The 22,415-nt window shown below is 45.0% G+C and overlaps 1 protein-coding gene across 4 annotated transcripts in view; it reads right to left on the reverse strand.

The window, feature by feature from the left end:
• MCC (MCC regulator of WNT signaling pathway) overlaps positions 1 to 22,415 on the reverse strand; it is a 361,512-nt gene that overhangs the window by 286,989 nt on the left and 52,108 nt on the right. The window lies entirely within an intron of this gene.

Consider the following 22,415-nt stretch of genomic DNA (forward strand, 5'->3'; position numbering starts at 1 on the left):
AGCTAGTGGCAGGGGCTCGATATCACAGGGGACTGATTCAAAGAGACTAGGGACTGGGGTGCGCTCGTTAACCCACAAGATGAAGACAGGGCTGGCATAACCCAGAAGAAAGTGATTGAATGGCTGAAAGGCTGGTGGTGTTACTGGAGGTGACTCTCAGTCCTGGGTACTCCAAGAACAAGCCCTATGGCATGCATTAAAATAGTAGCTCTCATTTGTCATGCTCCGCCACTAACATAAAAAGTGCTAGTGACAGAGGCACTATCAGCATGAAGGAAAAGGCTTGCAAAATGAAACAAGAGAGGCCACCCTCCACCTATAACATAGTATATATTTACACAGGATGAGCAAGGAACAAGCCTGAACATTTCAAAACAAAGAAAAAAGGAAAGGAGAAGAAGGATTCCAAAACCCTCTATTCTTGTTTCTGCTTATGCAAAGATTGCTATGATCAAAAGCACTTAAAGAAAATTAAAAGCTGACTAGACTTCTGATTGTTTAAAGGAGGTATAAAGCACATACAGGAGAGCTCATTGAAGGTCAGTGTGTTCGAAAGGCAAGAAAGGAACAAGTGGGGTCAAGTTTACAAGCTGCTAATTTGGCTCAGGCAGTAAAAACTCAATTGTCATGTCTGGGGCTTTTGAGCACTCTTTGTTTCTATTGTCTTTTCAAAATGGAATGTAACCTTTCTCACATCCTGCTGTCTGGGATATTGTTCCCAGAAGAGCTATAAAAAACCAATGAGGAGGGCGAAAGAAAGAACAAATGTTCTTGTTGTTCTTGAAAGGTTTTCTGACTAAATTGTGTTAGTAATGGAAATAAAACCTACTCACAATGAGGAGCAGATAATCAAAATGGTCTCTGTGCAAATCAGGAAACAGCTCTAGTGCAGGAGTCAAAGGCCAAAGCCTTCATGGAACTTCATTGTCAATGGTTATTATGCTGCAGATAATTTAAAGTGCTAAACTACAGCTGCAATGCTACCTCAGTGAATCCAAATTTATTCATACACATTTACAGCAGACTACATAATGTTCTCCATATAACATGGAAGCAATAAAGGATGGTGACTGATTTGCATCAGGAACCTATAGTTTCTTTGGGATATGCAAACATACCGCAGCTGGAACACGTGTCTATAAGATGTTTTATTACAGAGAAACCTATTCTCAGCAGTGACAATAGAAAAAGCTTTTCATTTATTGAGTGTGGTATGTTGCTTTTATTCATTAGCTTCAATTACCAAGAAGGAACTAGCCTCCCACAGCTTGTTGTGTTCAAGCACAATTATGCACCAGTTAACCAAGTGTGTTCTTGTACTATTCCAGGCACCTCTCTCCTTGGGGTTGTAACTGCCTCCTTCAATAAGCACCTCAGGCAAGCCAGATAAATAAAAACAAGTCAATTTGCATATGCAAATTAGAACACTTCCATTTCCTACTCCAGTCTCCTCCTCCCGATTCCATCCCTTCCTGTTACAGCAGTGAATGCAGATGGCAATGGAGCTGGTTTTACATCTCTGACAGGGCAGAAGTGCTTCCAAGTAATCTTATCAAGGTTAGAGCAGTCAGAGGCATCTTGCTCTGTGAGTTGTCACTTGTTGAAAGACCAAACCAAAATGGCTTGCAAGCTCTAGAGTAAATTGCACAAGTTCATCTACCAATCCTAGGACTGCCAGCTCCACAGATCTTCAGACCTTCCTACAGGTCAAAGGAGAAAATCCACCATTCTACCAGAAACAACTCTTTGATTGACACTCATTCCCTGCTTCCCCTGCCTCTTAGGAAAAGGCAGCCTATTACACCTATTCCATATATGGAAGGACTTCTTCCCCCTTCCTTCACATACAGGACAGGCAGCGCTCCTTTCCGTCACCACCCCTTTCTTAACCTGGGAGTGCTCAACCCTGCTGTTCCCCAGCTGGCTCTGCAGTACCTCCTCACCCAGGGATACTGCTGTCCCTTTCACAACAGAGGCATGGGGGGAAAGAAAGAAACTCCCTCTTAGTCTCCCCACACCTGGCTTGCTTGCTACAAGGTGCACAGGGTTTAAAACCCGGGTACCAAGACATACCCCGGTGCCAGGGGGCGGGGGAAAGTAGGGAAAGGGGACAATCCCCAGAACAGCTCCTTACTGGAATTCTAACTATACTATAACTAAACTAACTATTTACAGAGAACAGTCCAATGACCACTAGGGAGAAGGCTTGCCAAAGCAAGAGAAAAAAGCATTCAGCTAACCATCACAGGTGGTAAGAAGGAACTGAAGCGGAGGGGTTATTTTTTATGGCTACTTTGAAAGTTTGTTCTTAAATATCAACATCCAGCTCCCACAGAATTTCATTAAAATTGTTCCTGTACAATAGAAAAGAGGAAATGAATTATTTAAAAAACACTCTCTCCCATCGGTATGGAGCTTTGGGGAAGAATTCTTCATAAGCACCCCCTTGCAAAAATCCCACCACATTGTCCTATTGCTGAAAGGAATTTTCTTTACCACAGAAAAGCCCACAAGGCCCACCTCAAACCTGACAGAGATTGTGGGATTCAAACTGGATCCCAGGAAGTCTAGGGCCATCTCTGCCAGCGCTGGGCCTCATGGATCTCACTCCCTCTGACCACAGTTGCCCCTCTGGAGTGGCTTGACAGAAAAGACTGGGACTATATTCTCTCTTGACTTGTCTCCTTTGGGACTGGAGATGGGGGACAATACACATCTCCCCATTCCCTGCCAACTCTTCAGGATTCAAAGAGGGGAACAGTGCCAGAGAGGTCTCTAAACTCCTTACCTGTGGAAGGGGTAGATGAGTGCATGGAAGATCCATTCTGTGCACATAAGTTTGGAAGGGGGAGGGGGAAAAGGCACTGAGCCAAAATTTTTTGCCATGGAAAGGAAAGGCCTTGGACTTCTCCAGTGGTGCAAATAGAAATCATTTATTGCCAGTACGCTGCACTCATGGGAGGGACACAAAGGGGGGGGGGGCAGTGACCTCCCCACATGACTCCTCCCCGCTCCCAGCCTGGGGCCCCGGCGCTCTCTCCGTCCCCTCCCCATGATCCACATCCATCCCACATACCTGGCAGGGTGAGGGGAGGAGCCCTCTGTCCTCCGCCCACTGCGCTGGAGACTTCTGCTGTACAGACCCCAGGCAGGAGGACTCAGGGGACGCAGCTGCATGGAAGGGCTAGGAGCGATACAGCTGTGCCAGAGGAGCTGCTGGCATGGGGACACCCAGCGGCTCCACATTCTGCTCCCTTCGCTGCTGCAGTTCCCGGGAGATCGGGACTCTCCGAAACCGCAGTGGGGAAAGGAGCAGAACGTGGGGCCACTGGGCAGCCCCACATCAGCAGCTCCTCCAGAGTGGCTGCTGTCCCCCCACAACCCTGTCCTCTGGCAGGGCTACTGTACAGACCCCAGGCAGGAGGACTCAGGAGATGCAGCTGTGTGGAAGGGCTGGGGGCGGGCTCCTCCTGTGGCTTTCCAGTATACCATACCAGCTATAAATATCTTACTGGTACAACATACCGTACAGTACCACCATACTTGCACCACTGGACTTCTTATAAATATACATTTGACTCCTCAATGTTGTTTGCTGGGATTTACTGTTATCTGAAAACAAATAAAATACTCACATATTACAACAAGTCAAGCAATGATTCCTCTGAAGTGCCAAAGAGACCACAAAAAATGCTAATCAGTATCAAATTACAGATCTGAGACCATACTGCATCTGTCAGGATGATAGGACAAAGTAGAAGAGAAAAGTCAAGATTCCCAAGACAAGGGATGAAGTAACTTCTTTGACTTCTCAGCTTAGCATTCCAGTATCTGGAAAGATACTGGAACAAATAATTAAACAATACATTTGTAAGCACCTAGAGGATAATAGGGTGATAAGGAATAGCCAATATGGAGTAGTCAAGAACAAATAATGTCAAACCAACCTCATTTCCTTATTTGACAGAATTTCTGGCCTAGTGGATAAGGGGAAGCAATAGAAGTGATTTTAGCAAAGCTTTTGACACAGTCCCACATGACATTCTCATAAGCAAACTCGGGAGATGTGGTCTAGATGAAATTCTGTAAAATGTTTGCACAACTGGTTGAGAAATTATAATAAAACAGCAGTTATCAATGGTTCACTATCAAAGTAGGAGGATGTGTCTAGGGCCCAGTTCTATGCAAAATTTTCATTAATAACTTGGATAATGGAGTGGAGAATATGCTTATAAAATTTGCAGATGAAACCAAGCTGGAAGGGGTTGCAAGCACTTTGGATTACAGGGTTAGAATTCAAAATTACCTTGACAAATTGAAGATTTGGTCCGAAATCAACATGATGAAATTCAATTAATACAAGTGCAAAGTACCACACTTACGAAGGAAAAATCAAATGCACAATTACAAAATGGGGAATGCAATTAGTGAAGTGGCAGTGCTGCAGAAAAGGATCGGGGGGTTATAGCGGATCACAAATTGCATTCGAGCCAACAACGTGATGTAGTTGCAAAAAAGCCTAATATTCTGGGATGTATTAACAGAAGTGTTGTATAAAAAACATGGAATGTAATGTAATTGTCCCATTCTACTCATCACTGGTCTGGCCTCAGCTGGAGTACTGTGGCCAGTTTTGGATGTCACGCTTTAAGGAAGATGTGGACAAATTGGAGGGGGTTCAGAGGACAGCAACACAAATGAAAAAAGATTTAGAAAACTTGACCTGTGAAGAGAGGTTAAAAAAACCTGTTATATTCAGTCCTGAGAAAAGTAGCCTAAGCGGCCTGATAACAGGGCTGTTATAAAGAGGATGGTGATCAACTGTTCTCCATATCCACTGAAGGTAGGACTAGAAATAATGGGCTTAATCTGCAGCAAGGGAGATTTAGATTAGATATCGGAGGGGGGGGAGGGGAAACCTTTCTAACTATAAGGATAGTTAAGATGTGGAAGAAGCTTTCAAGGGAGGTTGTAGAATCCAAACAACTAGAGATTTTTAAGAACTGGTTAGACAAACCTGTCAGGGATGGTGTGGGATTTTGGGTATCACCCAAACCAGGAAAGGTTCGGTCACCACCTGCCTAAAGCTATGCTTCTATGGCTGAAGCCCTACACCAGTAGCCAGCCTACAGACATAAAGATCTCACCCTGGCTTCCACCAGCCTATTTACTCCTTGCAGGGTGATCCCCAACAGCCCTTCTGGTCCCGAGTCTCCCCAAATCCATCTCCCTGAGTTCTCAACTACCAGACACCCTGAGTTCTTAACTACCAGACATTTTTCCCCTGTGGTTCATCACCCCCCAAAGGTGTGAAACCTGCCCTCAGTTATCAGTTCACTTTGGCACTCACGCCCCAAACAGACTTCACAGCAGAGACCTGCTCGGGGTAAAAATAAACAAAAGGCTTATTTAATAGGAACAAAATCACAAAATCAAAGATGAAATAGTGAGGAAAAACAAACACATACAAGTTATGCAGAAAATAAACATAAAGACACAACTTGAGGCTTACGCTGCTATATTAACTAAATTCCCTTTTCTAAAATAAGTTATCTGTTGCCTCTGAGCAGTCCCCCAGCATACCTCCACCATCATCAAGGGGAGGGGTCCAGTGTTTCACTGACAGCTTCCTGCTTAGATGCTGCCCCTCAGTGCCTGGATGTCCCTTTAAACCCCTTCTCTTTTCAGGGTTTTCAGTTCCCCCCCCCTCAAACTATGGTGATTCAGAATGGGGGAAACTCCCTTCTCTCAGTTTTCCAAGCCTGAGGTTTTCTTTTCAGTTTCAGGATGTTTCAGTGTTTTCCCATTACCTCTAATGGTCCACCATGGGCTTCTCCTGGCTGGACAATGGATGGGTACTTGAAGTTAACTTTGTGTAAATAACTGACTTGGAAGAAGACCCTCCAAACTGTGAGGTTTATTTGAAATTGGTGAACCAGACATGAGCACACTATTCTATATAAATAAATACACAGATTTATAACCACGGTCTGTATACACATCTCATAATGACCATCATGTTCAGAACTTCATAATCTTATCTGACATTTTTCAACACAATATCAGGGTATACAACCAACTGATTCAATTTCTTATTCTTTGGGGTTCAGACCCCAGTTTCTCCACTTGAGGTGTCTGGATCCTGATTGTCACAAATGGTGTAAGTATACTTAGTCCCGCTTCAGCATGTGGGGATGGACCAAATGACCTCTCAAGGTCTACTGCAGCCCTACATATCTAAGATTCTATGATTAATTCTCACATCAATTTTCAATAATATGAGGCTTCTCTAGTTTTAACCTTGCATTTTTATACATATTAAATCCAATCCTGTGTATTAGGTAGATCCAAAATTCTAAAATTTTTATTGTTCTTCTTCAGTATATTTATCCAAATTATTAAAATGTTCATATTCTGGTACTGAACTATCCTCAAGCTTGCTAAATCTATCACCCCAGAGTTTAGCAGTACCAGCCTCTAGAATCTGAGATAAGATCTCCAATTGCAGTAATTTTGTGTTGCTGAGATTCCTGTTGCTACACCCTAAAATTAGGGAATTACTTTTGTAATTCCTTTAAAAAAATCTGCAATAATTTTGGGAGGATTAATCTTCATTCTCACTCTCCAGGAACAAGCAGGGGTCCCCTCTTTGTAAAGCTCATGGTCTGGGTGGCTGACACATTAACAAAAGGTTCTTTTAAAATATATGCAAAAAGCAAAATAAATCTGAAATCTTAGAAAAGTAAATACACTTAGTGCCTGCATGAAAACCAGAAGAAAATAAACTTGGTGAGCCAAGAATAAAACTATGATGTAATCATTCAAAGTCAAGTGTCATGTTATCCATCAGACCATTGGCCTAGAAAGAAAGTATCTTGACTCCAGCAGTGACCAGCACTTGATGATGCTTCATTTGAATGGAAAACTTCCTACAACATACTGGCCAATTGTGCAATGCAGTTTCGTGGTTGGGAAAGTTTCTTTCCAAATCCATGAAGATGATCAGTTTACAGCCTGAAGCATTCAGATTGATTTCAATTAAAAAAAAACTTTTTAAATTGCTATCTTAAAAGCTTTTAAAATTACTCTAAAACAAATGTGCAAACGCTCCTCTTTTAATGCACAGCTACAGGTTTGCACGTCTAGTAAGTAAGAAAGCAGTAAGCAAAATAAGCCCCTAGGAAATTCTTTTATGCTACAAGTGAATCTCTTGAAAGATCAAAGGGATAACAGGATATTCATGCTTAACTAAACACCATTAAATGAACAGAGAATCATTTTCCTAGCAGCTAATCAACAATTTTTATTGCACGAACAACATCTAAAAAGCTGGCTAAATGGTATCACAGAAAATCGGAACTGGTTCAAGACACCATAGAGCACTGCCACATGTTTGGCTTGAGTTAGATGGCACTGAGAGATGTTTTTACATTTATTTTTGGATAGTGTTACTTGGTTTATGATACCAAGAATATGACTAGCAGTGATATGTTGTGCCTTATCCACATTAAGACCCTGGGCACTAGATTAACAAACCAAACCTAATTTGAATGTATTCCTTCATTAATCTTGACTGACATGAAGTGATTGCTACAGGTAAGAGAATTTCATTAAATATGTTCTTTAAAAATGCTATATAAAAGAGTGTCTAAAACATATCCAGGCAAGAACAAGAGGATACTATGAATTGACATGTTTTTGTAAGCAAATACAGTCTCTGGCAGTATATTGAATGTCATCTGATTAGCCTCAGCGTGGCATCACCAAGGAGCAAGGGTGTGGGTGGGAGAATAAAAGCTCATATCCCTTGGAGGGGATAAAGTACTTCCTTTCCACTCCCCTGGCGATGGGAGGAATGGAGGCTGGAATCTGCCACAGGATCTTGTTATTATTTTGAATAGTTTTTATTACAGGTAATGCCACTCTGGAAGGACCCTCGGAGGCAAGAATGTCCACCATTGGGTCCTCCGATTCAGTTACTTCCTCCACCTGTAGGCCCATGTTACAGGCAATGCGGCGGAGCAGATCCTGGTGTGCCCTGTGGTCAATGGGCAGAGGATCTGAAGCTGACACTCCTGCCTTATGAGGATGATGAGGTAGCAAGTGAAGGTACAGGGTCTTCATGGCCCTCTAGCTGCCTGGGTTGTTGCTGTGCTGCGCTAGACTCCTCCACTGGTCCAACCGGGTCAGATGTGTCCTTTCCTAAGGGTGGTTCTGGAGCCAGTTCTGCCGACTCCTCTGTAGTATGAAGGGGTGGCCTAGAGAGGATCAATTCCGTAACCTGAGAGGCAGGTCTACTCATCGGTGACCGGGAAAGGTGACGTCCTAAGGCCACTGACCTAGAAGCCCTCGAAGAGGTACCCTGAGCCTGATGGAAGCCCAGAGGGTCCAGAAAGGCCATTGTGCAGGGGGTGGCCATTGTGGCAGCCAGTCCACTTACACATACATCTCTTCACTGTTTACCGGACCTATGTCTACTGCACCTTGAATAAAATGAGTCAGCCTCTGAGTCTGAGGATCCCGAGGGCGACGAGATGGTGGTGCTGATGACCACTGAGCCGGCGGTCAGTGCTGTGAAGAGGTCGGGGATCGGTGCTGCAATGATTGCGTCGAGGATCGGTGCTAGCTGTCCCGCGACCAAGACCACTGCTGCGTGTCCGGTGCTGGGGAACAGCTGCTGTGCTCCAGTGCCTCATGTCAGTGCCAGCCCTGTGAGGGTGTTCTAGATTGGTGCCAACCCCTCGGTGCTGGAGATACAGATTGTTGCACTCCCGGTGCCATGCGATCTTGTACCAAGTCGTAGTGCCAGAGAGTGTTGTGGCGATGGGGACCTGGAACAGTGTCAGGAATGGTGCCGGTCCGGCGATGAGGAGAGCCACATCATCGCAGACTTGCCTCTATGGAATCAGTCTAGGTGAGGCTGGAGACTTGTTTCTAACGGCTGGGGGTTGAGGTGCAGTTATTTCAATGAGCTCCTTAACAGCCTCAAAAGCATCCGGGGTGGAGGGGGGCTCCAACACCTCCACCAGGCACTGCTCCGCCAGAGAGTCACTAAGCACTGGGCTCAACAGTGCCGTCTGGGGCGCTGGCGTTAACAGCACGAACTCTTGCTGCTTGGGAGACGAGTCTTTCCTCTGAGCAACAGAGCATCTCCTGATGGTCTCACAGCTCTCTGAGGAGAGCGCCCTCTGTCCACCTTCTTATGGCGCATGTGGGGCACCAGAGACATGGAGCGGTGCCTGGGATCTTCAGTGCCGAGGATCTCTCGCACCAGAGTCCTTCCTCAGCACCGATTTGCAGACCGACGCCGGGGCGCTCCGCACCGAGCTCAGGCCTGGGCCTTTGTGGTCAGGTGCCACTGGACGGAGTGCGGCTTCCATCAGTAATTGTTTTAAAAGGAAGTCAAGCTTCTTTTTAGTTCTAGGCTTGAAAGCCTTACAAATCTTGCAGCGCTCAGACTGATGCACCTCCCCTAGACACCTCAGCCACGAGTCGTGAGGATCGCTAATAGGCATAGACTTTCGGCATATACCGCAAGACAAATCCTTGGGCTTGAGACCCTGAAGCCCAAGGCGGGGTGAGGGATAGGAACGATCCCACTTACCAATTTCTATACTAACTAGAAACAAAAATACTATACTATAAACTAACTATAGACTATTCTATACTAACTATAAACAACTAACTACAACAAGAAACTGGGTAGAACTAGGTACTAGGCTAAAACTAAAACTTTCAAGCAAGCAAAACGCAGTTCCAACGCCGCCATGGATGGTAAGAAGGAACTGAAGGGGGGTTGGGTTGGCAGGGTCATATATTGAGCACCATGGAGGCACCACTCCAGGGGGCTCCCTAGCCGACCCGAAGAGAGCTGCTAAGGGGAAAAGTTTTCGACGACCGTGCACACGGCACATGCACACCTGATTGGAATTGACATGAACAAGCACTCAAAGAAGAACTGACATTTCTATAGCAACTTTCATCCCAAAATCCCAAATTTTACAAGCTTCAGTATATTCTTTGCCAGAGGATATTGTGAAGGACAAGACTATAACAGGGGTGAAAAAAGAACTAGATAAGTTCATGGAGGATAGGTCCATCAATGGCTATTAGCCAGGATGGGCAGGGATGGTGTGGCAAACAGAGGCTAGGGACAAGCTGGGAATGGGCAACTGGGGATGGATCACTTGATGATTACCTGTTCTGTTCATTCCCTCTGGGGCACCTGGCATTTGCCACTATCGGAAGACAGGATACTGGGCTAGATGGACCTTTGGTCTGACCCAGTGTAGCTGCTCTTATGTTCTGTGGCAGAAGGCAGTTGCTCTTTTCCTGTGCACTGTTATATCAAGCACCACTTCAGGACGGAATGTTGAAAACACAATAGCCAATGAAACTACAGGGACAATTTTAGGTAGATAAAATTTCTTTAACCAATTCAAATTTGGCCAAAATACCCATATACTTGCAAAAAGTGTGCTTTTATCTAATGACCATGAATGGTTAGGATCTCAGTTTAATATTTTGTCTGTAATCTGTATTAAAAGGCCAATAATCTTTTCCTCCAGAAATTAATTAGCCCTACTAAAAAGTGTATGAAAGAAAGAGGGTGCATTTATCTTGAAATAGCACAAAGGTTAGATGAAGTTCAAATGTGCCCTCCAAACTATATAGCTGGACTATAAAACACAAATATTTATATATGGTTGGACAGACACCATTATTTTCTCTTATATAAAAAAAAATCCCATGCATAAAACTAAAGAGCTATAATCTGCCTTCTTTGCACCCCACATAACCTGGATTTTCATCTGAATTAAATGAAATCATCATTATGTGGGCATGCCATTTCAATGACCGCAACAATCCAAAGTCTGACACGTTGCCAATTATGTCAAGGAGGGTGCACAACATTCAGGACGATGGAAGAGGAGGGAAAGGAGATAATATTTGAGCTGAGTAAGCTAATATTTTTCTTTTGTTAAAAAAAAATAACTAAAACTGAAAAGCAATGTTGTCCCTAGCTCTGGGTTGGAATTTACCAATATCACATAACCATAACAAACATGCAGAGCATCAAGACACTCACACCTACCCACAGCAAAGGCTGTGCTGGCTGTCTGCCTGCAGATAACCCGGCAGAGGGAAGGATGCGGGAAATGTACTCCACCACAAGCACTTTCCTGGAAGACTTTCCACAACTAGGGGCCTTTTGCCAGAGTCTACAAAACAAAAGCCTATTGTGAATCTGGACCTAAATATCCCACTGTGGCATATTTAATGCTACATTACTAGTGCCCTACCAAATTCATGGCCATGAAAAATGCATCACGGACCATAAAATCTGGTCTTTTGTGTGCTTTTACCCTATACTATACAGATTTCATGGGGGAGACCAGCATTTCTCAAATGTGGGTCCTGACCCAAATGGGAGTTGCAGGGAGGGTTGCAAGGTTATTTTAGGGGAGTCACAGTATTGCCACCCTTACTTCTGCACTGCCTTCAGAGGTGGGTGGCCGGAGAGCGGCTGCTGTTGGCCGGGTGCCCAGCTCTGAAGGCAGCGCCCCGCCAGCAGCAGAGCAGAAGGCTGGCAATACCATACCATGCCACCCTTACGTCTATACTGCTGCCTTCAACATTGGGTGGCTGGAGAGTGGTGACGGGTGACCGAGGGCCCAGCTCTGCAGGCAGCAGCACAGAAGTAAGGGTGGCAGTACCATACCAGGCCATCCTCACTTCTGCACTGCTGCTGCTGGTGGCTCTGCCTTCAGAACTGGGCTCCTGGCCAGCAGCTGCCGCTCTCCAGCTGCCCAGCTCTGAAGGCAGCGATGTCACCAGCAGCAGCAGCATACAAGTAAGGGTAGCAGTACCACAGCCACCCTGCAATAACCTTGTGACCCCCCACAACTCCTTTTTGGGTCAGGACCCCTACAATGAAATTTCAGATTTAAATAGCTGAAATCATGAAATTTACAATTTTTAAAATCCTACGACTGTGAAATTGACCAAAATGGACTGTGAATTTGGTAGGGCCCTATATATTACTCAACTTACTTTAAACACCCTGACAGAGTTTCAAATGGAAATCACACAGAAGTTAGCAGATGAAGTACTCCCATGGAATAATTTTTTTTTTCCAAATTTGCCTATATCACCCCCTGGATATAAAAAAACCCCAAACAAATCGAATGAGAATCCCAGCAACTCTCAACTCAAGCATTACATAAGAAGGCAAATGACTCCAAGAGGTGACTCACTTCTCATACCTTAGCAGTGCATGCCAGCGGGGATATCCAGAAGGAATAATGTCCCAAATTGGCAAGGCATCTGCTGCATTCACCATCTTAAATAAGAGTTGGTCATTGAAAAATCTACAACTTTAAAACCAAACTACAAATCTTCAACTCAAATGTTAATTCCACCTTGACATATGGATGTGAAAGCCAGATATTGATCAAAGATACAACAGACTGCTAAATGTCTTCAAAAGCAAATGCCTCTGAAATTATTAAGAATTAAATGGATTGAATTTATAACCAATTTTGAGATTAGTCAGAGTTTAACAACTCCTTATCTCCAAAGTTATCTAGAAAAGAAGATGGAAATGTCTAGGACATGTGTTCAGACAGAAGCCAGAGCATGTGCCATGGCTGGCATGCCACTGGGCAGCTGTAGGAATATGTAAAAGGGGACAATCAAAATAATCCCTCCACTAAACAGTACTAAGAGAAGGAAAACGTATGGGACTTCTCAACACAGAGGATATGCAAAGAAGGGCCCAGAATAGACAGGGATGGTGGAGACTTTTTTGTGCCCTAAGCAATGAGTGACAGGCTAAAGATTCAGATTTGGCTGTGGCAATAATGGCTCCCAAAATCTAAAAGAAGCTCCAAAGACATGTTTTGTTTCAGAGAGAGTTAGAGCCAGTATGGTGTAAAACAAATTTACGTACTGCTAATTCTACTAGCATAGTCTCTCCTTCTACCCTCCAACAACAGTGGTATAATGGACAGACAGGTTACAGTATCACCTACTGTAAACAAGACTGCAAAGAGTTCTGAACTCCTTTGCCCCCCATGGATTAACTAAACCTCAGTAACAACAGCCTTCCCTCCCATCAGAGCAACTTCCAGAGCCATAGAGAAGGAAGAGACTATAAGTTAGCGAGAGAGAAAAAACAAGTAGCAGCACATCACCCAGTGGAGAAGAGGCTAGGATGTAGGGTGTGAGAAGAGAAGACTATAATGAACAAGATTACCACCAAGTAACTCTCCCTCGTCATGTATGTCTCTCTCCAATCCTATGACTGTGAATTAATAATCAGACAGCAGATGTAGCAAGTGGTAACTCCAAGAGGCAGCACACACTTACTGTGTGACTAGCATGGCCCCACAGTCACACTGAGAAACAGCAAGGTCCAGTTGACAGTGACATATTCAGGACATAGGTCACTGTCATTCATGTTGACAGCATACCTAGCATACCTTCGAACTGGATGCTTCAGCACATGCACTCCCATGAAGAGGAGACTTCTCTAGCCAAATAGTGTCTGACAAGTTCAGAACAAAACCAACAATCTGGACATGTGCTGTGAGAATGCAACCTAAAACCCACCAAGCGATGATGGTTTTTGTCACTGCCTTACCCTTGTAAGCGAACAAGGCTTTGATCATTTACACTTTTGAGAATGGGGAAGGCAAAATTTGATAATATTCTTACCATCCACTAATGTAGCCTCTTGTCATGGAGGAAAGGAGATGAGAGGGGGTTTGCTCAGGTGGAATTTGCTATTCACCTTGTGAACAAATTCACAAAGAAAGTTTAAAATGAGCTTCCTGAAAAGAACTAAGGAGAGAAAATGAAACTGAATTCACTCCCTCAACTGTCCAAGATCAGCACAATAAGAAAGGCCATCATAACTGAAGAAGTCTGTCCTAAGGGATCAAACGAAGGTCACATCTGAACCTGCAGGATAAAGTCTCAATGATGGATCATCAGATGAATAACTGATATTCGAGACCCCCCCTTGAACACTGACTGAAGGAAATCTAAAACATCCTAGAGCAAACAAGATAGGCAATAATGCCCCTAGTGCCACAAGAGGACACAGAACAATTCCAGATCAGATTGGGGGGAGGGGGAAGACTTTCCACTGCTCTCCAGACAGCCTGACAGACCAGAAGAGAGATATCCCTTTAAGAAACATCTTCTTTCAACTTGCACATAGCCAGCCTCAGTTGAAGCTGGTTGCAGAGCACACGGCCTTGAGGAGGCAGGTGCAGGACATAAGGAAGTATCCACAGTGGTGCTCACTGGTAGGCTTGTAAGATTTGAAAGCCCACAGAAGCAGAGTCACTACAGACCAGCAAAATCACAACACAACTACTTTGACCCGCCTGCCCTTCCTCAGCACCTTGGGAAGCAGCATGTCCCTCAAAGACAGAGGGACGGAGGCGCCATTCTCCCAGACAGTGCAAGTGCACCAGACCACACGGGTTTGTCACAGCCCTTTAGATACAGTGCCTTTGGGGTGAAAAGGTAAGTTTCCATCCAAGTTCCTAGAAGCAATCACCTCCATAAGCAGGGGCACACAAGTACCTTCTTGCATAAACCGCCATTATTGGACAGTAACAGCAGACAAGGATAGGAGAATTCAGGTCCAGGGGCTTCCAAGGACCAAATAATGTGGGAGGCTCACAGCTTAAAGTGCCTGACATCAACCTGCATTCCTCCACACGCCAGGAAACTCAGCTGACAGATTACAGCAGATGTGCCAACCCAAGATACTCATGTTGATGGTGATATAGAGGCAGGGGCTTGGGGGAAAGGGAGGGAAAAAAGGGTGTATAGAGAAACTCACCAGTTCTGAGAGGCATGAACTGTCAGAGGAATAACAAGGGTTACTCAAGGGGAGGGGAATATATGGGCAACAAGGCATTCAGCAAGGAGCAAGTACTAGGAAATGAAAGCCTTCCACAGACAGATAGTCAGGGCTACATCCAAAAGGGTTAATTGCTGGGAGGGATGGTGCTTATTCCTATGTACAAGGAATCTATTCTGAGACATATATGAAAGTACTCTATGCCTGGATACAAGCAGTCAGGAAACTGAGGGTGCACAACTGAGCTTGTCAAGATGGCAGTTTAGAGGGATTCTTTTTGGTGAAAGTTGGCAACCTTTCCACTAGTATTTGGTAAATACCCTGGGACTGAGGAAAGGGCACAGTGCTAAGATGAAGTGGCTGTCCCACTGGGTGAAATGCAGAACACATACAGAATTGCGAGCATATGAACATGTAAGGGTGTACCCTACAATCTGCTGAGCAGTGACAGTCAACTAGGAACAGGGACAGGAGGAACCTGGGAATTTCTTTCCGTAACCTTGGCAGCAAATAGTCTGGTTTAACAGCCATACAGAAGGACTGGAATATTTCAGTTCTTGCACATGGAAAAGTATCAGGAATAGAATCCTAGGATGTGTTCTTCTAGAGTGACAAAAGGCTCCCTTGCACAGCAGGTCACGAAACCATATTGTGATGGATTGCCAATATCCCATAATATCCTGAACAAACATTACAGAATTGAGATAAATTTTACTGAATGAAGTTAAACCTTATTGAATTAGGATTAGTATCTTTGGAGTTCCTTGTATTATAAAGGCAAATGTTTATGTACTGTTGTGAGATTGTATGGAACTTCTTTAGCAGAAAGACGAGATTAATGCAATCTCCGGAAGGTATGAGGGTTTCGAAGGTCTTTTTGGAGCAATACATGTGAATGGATTTCCTTAGAAAATACCCTGAGGTGAGGGGAATGCAAATGCCCCCGCTCCAAAGCCCACCTTTTGAAGATATGCCCAGAGAGACCTCTGTTTCTGGAAATTCCGGTTCCAAGATCCCTGAACTGAACATGTTGGGGGTATCATTGTTCTGACCTGAAACTCTGATGAACTTGTAACCACAAGGATGCCCCTAGGGTGAGGTATTAAAAGACTGCACTTGCCAGAGCGCATGTGAGAGTTGGGGTGAACTCTGGTAAGCTTATTAACATGAGTATAGGTTCTTTTATTGTTTTTAATATGTTTTCTCTGTAATGCATTGTAGCTCAGTAGGCCTGCTTAGAAAGAGTTGTGTGGTAATTTATATCTGTAGTAATTACACTGTTTTCTGTCTCTGTAAAGAATGCAAGCAGGTATCTTAGGGCAACCTGTCCAGGCTGGAAATGGTAACAAAGGCAGGGAATTCTCCAGTCTGGAAAAACCCTAGTCAAACCCTGCGTGTCTCCACCCAAGAGAGCCAACAGCTGGGGTTCCAGAAGCCAAGATCTGGGCACCCTTGCTGAACCACTGATTCAGAGATTCAGGCACAGCTGCCCTGAACTATGACACATACCACCTTTAAATGCCACAGTTTCCCCATTAGCTAGATGGGAACGAGACTCCCCTACTTCAGCCCAATTCTTTCATGTTACAGTTCTTCTGAGAACTTTCAAGTCACTGTGAAATGGCAAAACATTATCACTTGCACTCCCTTAGAGCTAACAGAGGATGCACCACATATAAATCAGTCAGCTGTCCAATGCTGTATACCTGCCTTGAAAAATACTAAGGAACAGGGCTAAGGAGCAACAAAATGTCTGATAAATAGACCCCATTACTGAGACACAATTTCAAGTGCTTTCCTGAAGTTCTGAATAGGAAGCTGGTTCACACACAATTTCCCTTTCAGAGGAATTATCCCTATCCATTCTATGCAGCCGTCAACCTGCAGGATCAGCGCTTTCAGGTAATTTCCCCCTGACAAGCTGGAAAACAGGGCCCAAGGGGTGCATAAGATGCTTTCTGTAAGCTAGACAGAACTGCGCAAAAGGTAGGGCAGAATAGAGGAGGTAACCACTGTGAAGACAGGCAGGCAGGCAGCAGTTTATGAGGACTATGGTCCCTCTCAGGGAAGCCCACCTGTTATTCAGGATGGCTTTTCTTTATGGTGTCCGTGAATAGTTATAGTTCTCACATTTCATTTGGAAAGCATATGGATATGCAAATATGCTGAATTATGACAGGGATCACCATATGACACCGTTTCACATACAGTTTCTTACAAGTTCTTTTTCTATGCGTGCAAGCAAATTATAGTCTTCGAAGAATTACTTGACTGTTGGGGGGTTTTATGCAAATCCTTTGAAGGAGCTAAGGCAAGCATCAAGGGAGTTTGCTCTTTGCCTTAATTTCTTAGTTAGAGTCCATTTTTTTAGGCAGATTTGCTTTCTGGGAACTGGGCATCAGTGCTGGAGTTGAAAACCCCTGGAAGTGAGGAACGCCTGCATGACATTTCTGTTCCAGAACAGGTAAGGGGTGTGTGTGTAAATAAGTTGCACTAAGAATATACCCGACTCTGTATCACTGATTTTTTCTCTGAAAGAAAGCTGACCTGCAATGACCAGACATCTGCTACTGTACAACAGAGAGGTGAGAGTATCAAAAGAATATTTACATGTCAACAAACCGATCCACTATTAGTTAATATATGTTTATCTACCTCAATGTACATATAAATTAAACCAGACAATCAGAATAGCTGTACAAGTCAAATAAATCGTGGGTGAAAATTTCTGGGTGAATCTGAGAAAGAATCTGCACTACTTGGGGGTAAATTTGAGCTATCACTCTGTACCTTTTAATTAAATATAGGATAAATAAATTTAATTATCACATCATCAACTTCTAAGCGCAGTTTATTTACAGGGAGATGAAATGCGGGAATAATGCAGAGCAAAAGCAATGATTTTTCAGCCCCAAATGACCTGCCTCTCATATTTACCCATAAGCTTAATTTGTGTCTGAAATGCTGGTATGCCTTAATTTTTTTCTCACGATTGGTATGATATAATCATCATTATATCAGAAGCCCAGGGGTTTTCTTTTTTAGAGGGAGAAGAGGGGAATTGGTTACAAATTAATTAATTATGAACTGCTAAACTAGAACAGCTCAGAATTGCTTTTTGGTCTGTGTTTTTTTCTTATATGAGCATCTGGGCTGTGGAATCGTATCAGAAGCCATAGTGCTCCCAGTTGGACAGCAAAACCACTCATCTGTCCAACTGAATTAAGATTTTACTGATAAAACATAGTTTTGTATAATATCTGTTCTCTCAAAAGTTACAATGTGCCTAGAAGTTGTATTTTTGAAGTCAGATTCCTTTAACATAGAAGATCCAGTAAATGTACTAGTTGTCTGTAAAATGCCAGGCACATCTATAGATATAAATATATCATAATTGCATTTGTTGCAACTTTTTGCATAAAATATGTATAACCTTTCAAAACTTTAAGAAATACAGTACTACCTATGAAAGACACCACCTTTATTCGGTAACTTTTCTGTTTTAAGAAATCACAAAAAAGTAACCTCAAACATACTGCTTGATGAATTATTATTCTGCTTGATTATTACAACGTCCCTTTTGTTAAGCAATCCATTTCTGTCAGTCTCTTGAGTGCTCATTTAAGACAGGTTTTAAGGTACCTGTCATGGCTTTATTGCCTCCGTAACTGAGTGGTGCCAACAGGTCTCTTGGCCCTGGTCTACACTAGGACTTTAGGTCGAATTTAGCAGCATTAAATCGATGTAAACCTGCACCCATCCACACGATGAAGCCCTTTATTTCGACTTAAAGGGCTCTTAAAATCGATTTCCTTACTCCACCCCGACAAGTGGATTAGCGCTTAAATCGGCCTTGCCGGCTCGAATTTGGGGTACTGTGGACACAATTCGACGGTATTGGCCTCCAGGAGCTATCCCAGAGTGCTCCATTGTGACCGCTCTGGACAGCGCTCTCAACTCAGATGCACTGGCCAGGTAGACAGGAAAAGAACTGCGAACTTTTGAATCTCATTTTCTGTTTGGCCAGCGTGGCAAGCTGCAGGTGACCATGCAGAGCTCATCAGCAGAGGTGACCATTATGGAGTCCCAGAATCGCAAAAGAGCTCCAGCATGGACCGAACGGGAGGTACGGGATCTGATCGCTGTATGGGGAGAGGAATCCGTGCTATCAGAACTCTATTCCAGTTTTCGAAATGCCAAAACCTTTGTCAAAATCTCCCAGGGCATGAAGGACAGAGGCCATAACAGGGACCCGAAGCAGTGCTGTGTGAAACTGAAGGAGCTGAGGCAAGCCTACCAGAAAACCAGAGAGGCAAACGGCCGCTCCGGGTTAGAGCCCCAAACATGCCACTTCTATGATGAGCTGCATGCCATTTTAGGGGGTTCAGCCACCACTACCCCAGCCGTGTTGTTTGACTCCTTCAATGGAGATGGAGGCAATACGGAAGCAGGTTTTGGGGACGAAGAAGATGATGATGATGATGAGGTTGTAGATAGCTCACAGCAAGCAAGCGGAGAAACCGGTTTTCCCGACAGCCAGGAACTGTTTCTCACCCTGGACCTGGAGCCAGTACCCCCTGAACCCACCCCAGGCTGTCTCCTGGACCCAGCAGGCAGAGAAGGGACCTCCGGTGAGTGTACCTTTTAAAATACAATACATGGTTTAAAAGCAAGCATGTGAAAGGATTACTTTGCCCTGGCATTCGCGGCTCTCCTGGATGTACTCCCAAAGCCTTTGCAAAAGGTTTCTGGGGAGGGCAGCCTTATTGCGTCCTTCATGGTAGGACACTTTACCACTCCAGGCCAATAACACGTACTCGGGAATCATTGTACAACAAAGCATTGCAGTGTATGTTTGCTGGCATTCAACCAAAATCCGTTCTTTATCTCTCTGTGTTATCCTCAGGAGAGTGAGATATAATTCATGGTCACCTGGTTGAAACAGAGTGCTTTTCTTCAGGGGACACTCAGAGGAGCCCATTCCTGATGGGCTGTTTGCCTGTGGCTAAACAGAAATGTTCCCCGCTGTTAGCCACAGGGAGGGGGGAAGGTTGAGGGGGTAGCCACGTGGTGGGGAGAGGCAAGATGCGACCTTGTAACGAAAGCACATGTCCTATGTATGTAATGTTAACAGCAAGGTTTACCCTGAAAGAGTGTAGCCACTCTTTTATAAAATGTGTCTTTTTAAATACCGCTGTCCCTTTTTTTTTCTCCACCAGCTGCATGCGCTTCAATGATCACAGGATCTTCTCCTTCCCAGAGGCTAGTGAAGCTTAGAAAGAAAAAAAAACGCACTCGAGATGAAATGTTCTCCGAGCTCATGCTGTCCTCGCACACTGACAGAGCACAGACGAATGCGTGGAGGCAAATAATGTCAGAGTGCAGGAAAGCACAAAATGACCGGGAGGAGAGGTGGCGGGCTGAAGAGAGTAACTGGCGGGCTGAAGACAGGGCTGAAGCTCAAATGTGGCGGCAGCGTGATGAGAGGAGGCAGGATTCAATGCTGAGGCTGCTGGAGGACCAAACCAGTATGCTCCAGTGTATGGTTGAGCTGCAGCAAAGGCAGCTGGAGCACAGACTGCCACTACAGCCCCTGTGTAACCAACCGCCCTCCTCTCCAAGTTCCATAGCCTCCACACCCAGATGCCCAAGAACGCGGTGGGGGGGCCACCGGCCAACCAACCACTCCGCCACAGAGGATTGCCCAAAAAAAAGAAGGCTGGCATTCAATAAATTTTAAAGTTGTAAACTTTTAAAGTGCTGTGTGGCATTTTCCTTCTTTCCTCCACCACCCCTCCTGGGCTACCTTGGTAGTCATCCCCCTATTTGTGTGATGAATTAATAAAGAATGCATGAATGTGAAGCAACAATGACTTTATTGCCTCTGCAAGCAGTGATCGAAGGGAGGAGGGGCGGGTGATTAGCTTACAGGGAAGTAGAGTGAACCAAGGGGCGGGGGGTTTCATCAAGGAGAAACAAACAGAACTTTCACACCGTAGCCTGGCCAGTCATGAAACTGGTTTTCAAAGCTTCTCTGATGCGTACCGTGCCCTCCTGTGCTCTTCTAACCGCCCTGGTATCTGGCTGCGCATAACCAGCAGCCAGGCGATTTGCCTCAACCTCCCACCCCGCCATAAACGTCTCCCCCTTACTCTCACAGATATTGTGGAGCACACAGCAAGCAGTAATAACAGTGGGAATATTGGTTTCGCTGAGGTCTAAGCGAGTCAGTAAACTGCGCCAGCGCGCCTTTAAACGTCCAAATGCACATTCTACCACCATTCTGCACTTGCTCAGCCTGTAGTTGAACAGCTCCTGACTACTGTCCAGGCTGCCTGTGTACGGCTTCATGAGCCATGGCATTAAGGGGTAGCCTGGGTCCCCAAGGATACATTTAGGCATTTCAACATCCCCAACAGTTATTTTCTGGTGTGGGAATAAAGTCCCTTGCTGCAGCTTTTGAAACAGACCAGAGTTCCTGAAGATGTGAGCGTCATGTACCTTTCCCGGCCATCCCACGTTGATCTTGGTGAAACGTCCCTTGTGATCCACCAGAGCTTGCAGCACTATTGAAAAGTACCCCTTGCCGTTTATGTACTCGGCGGCTTGGTGCTCCGGTGCCAAGATAGGGATATGGGTTCCGTCTATGGCCCCACCACAGTTAGGGAATCCCATTGCAGCAAAGCCATCCATTATGACCTGCACATTTCCCAGGGTCACTACCCTTAATATCAGCAGATCTTTGATTGCGTGGGCTACTTGCATCACAGCAGCCCCAACAGTAGATTTGCCCACTCCAAATTGATTCCCAACTGACCGGTAGCTGTCTGGCGTTGCAAGCTTCCACAGGGCTATCGCCACTCGCTTCTCAACTGTGAGGGCTGCTCTCATCTTGGTATTCATGCGCCTCAGGGAAGGGGAAAGCAAGTCACAAAGTTCCATGAAAGTGCCCTTACGCATGCGAAAGTTTCGCAGCCACTGGGAATCGTCCCAGACCTGCAACACTATGCGGTCCCACCAGTCTGTGCTTGTTTCCCGAGCCCAGAATCGGCGTTCCACAGCATGAACCTGCCCCATTAGCACCATGATGCATGCATTGGCAGGGCCCATGCTTTCAGAGAAATCTGTGTCCATGTCCTGATCACTCACATGACCGCGCTGACGTCGCCTCCTCGCCCGGTATCGCTTTGCCAGGTTCTGGTGCTGCATATACTGCTGGATAATGCGTGTGGTGTTTAATGTGCTCCTAATTGCCAAAGTGAGCTGAGCGGCCTCCATGCTTGCCTTGGTATGGCGTCCGCACAGAAAAAAGGCGCGGAACGATTGTCTGCCGTTGCTCTGATGGAGGGAGGGGCGACTGACAACACGGCTTACAGGGTTGGCTTCAGGGAGCTAAAATCAACAAAGGGGGTGGCTTTACATCAAGGAGTATTTCAGGCAGGACTTCACGGAGGGTTCCAATAAGAAATGGTGCACCTAAGTTATTGTTCTTATTGGAACAAGGAGGTTAGCCTGGCCTCTGATTGATACATGG

This window comes from Lepidochelys kempii, chromosome 5, assembly GCF_965140265.1.
Source record: "Lepidochelys kempii isolate rLepKem1 chromosome 5, rLepKem1.hap2, whole genome shotgun sequence".
In the NCBI taxonomy this organism is placed as follows: domain Eukaryota; kingdom Metazoa; phylum Chordata; order Testudines; family Cheloniidae; genus Lepidochelys; species Lepidochelys kempii.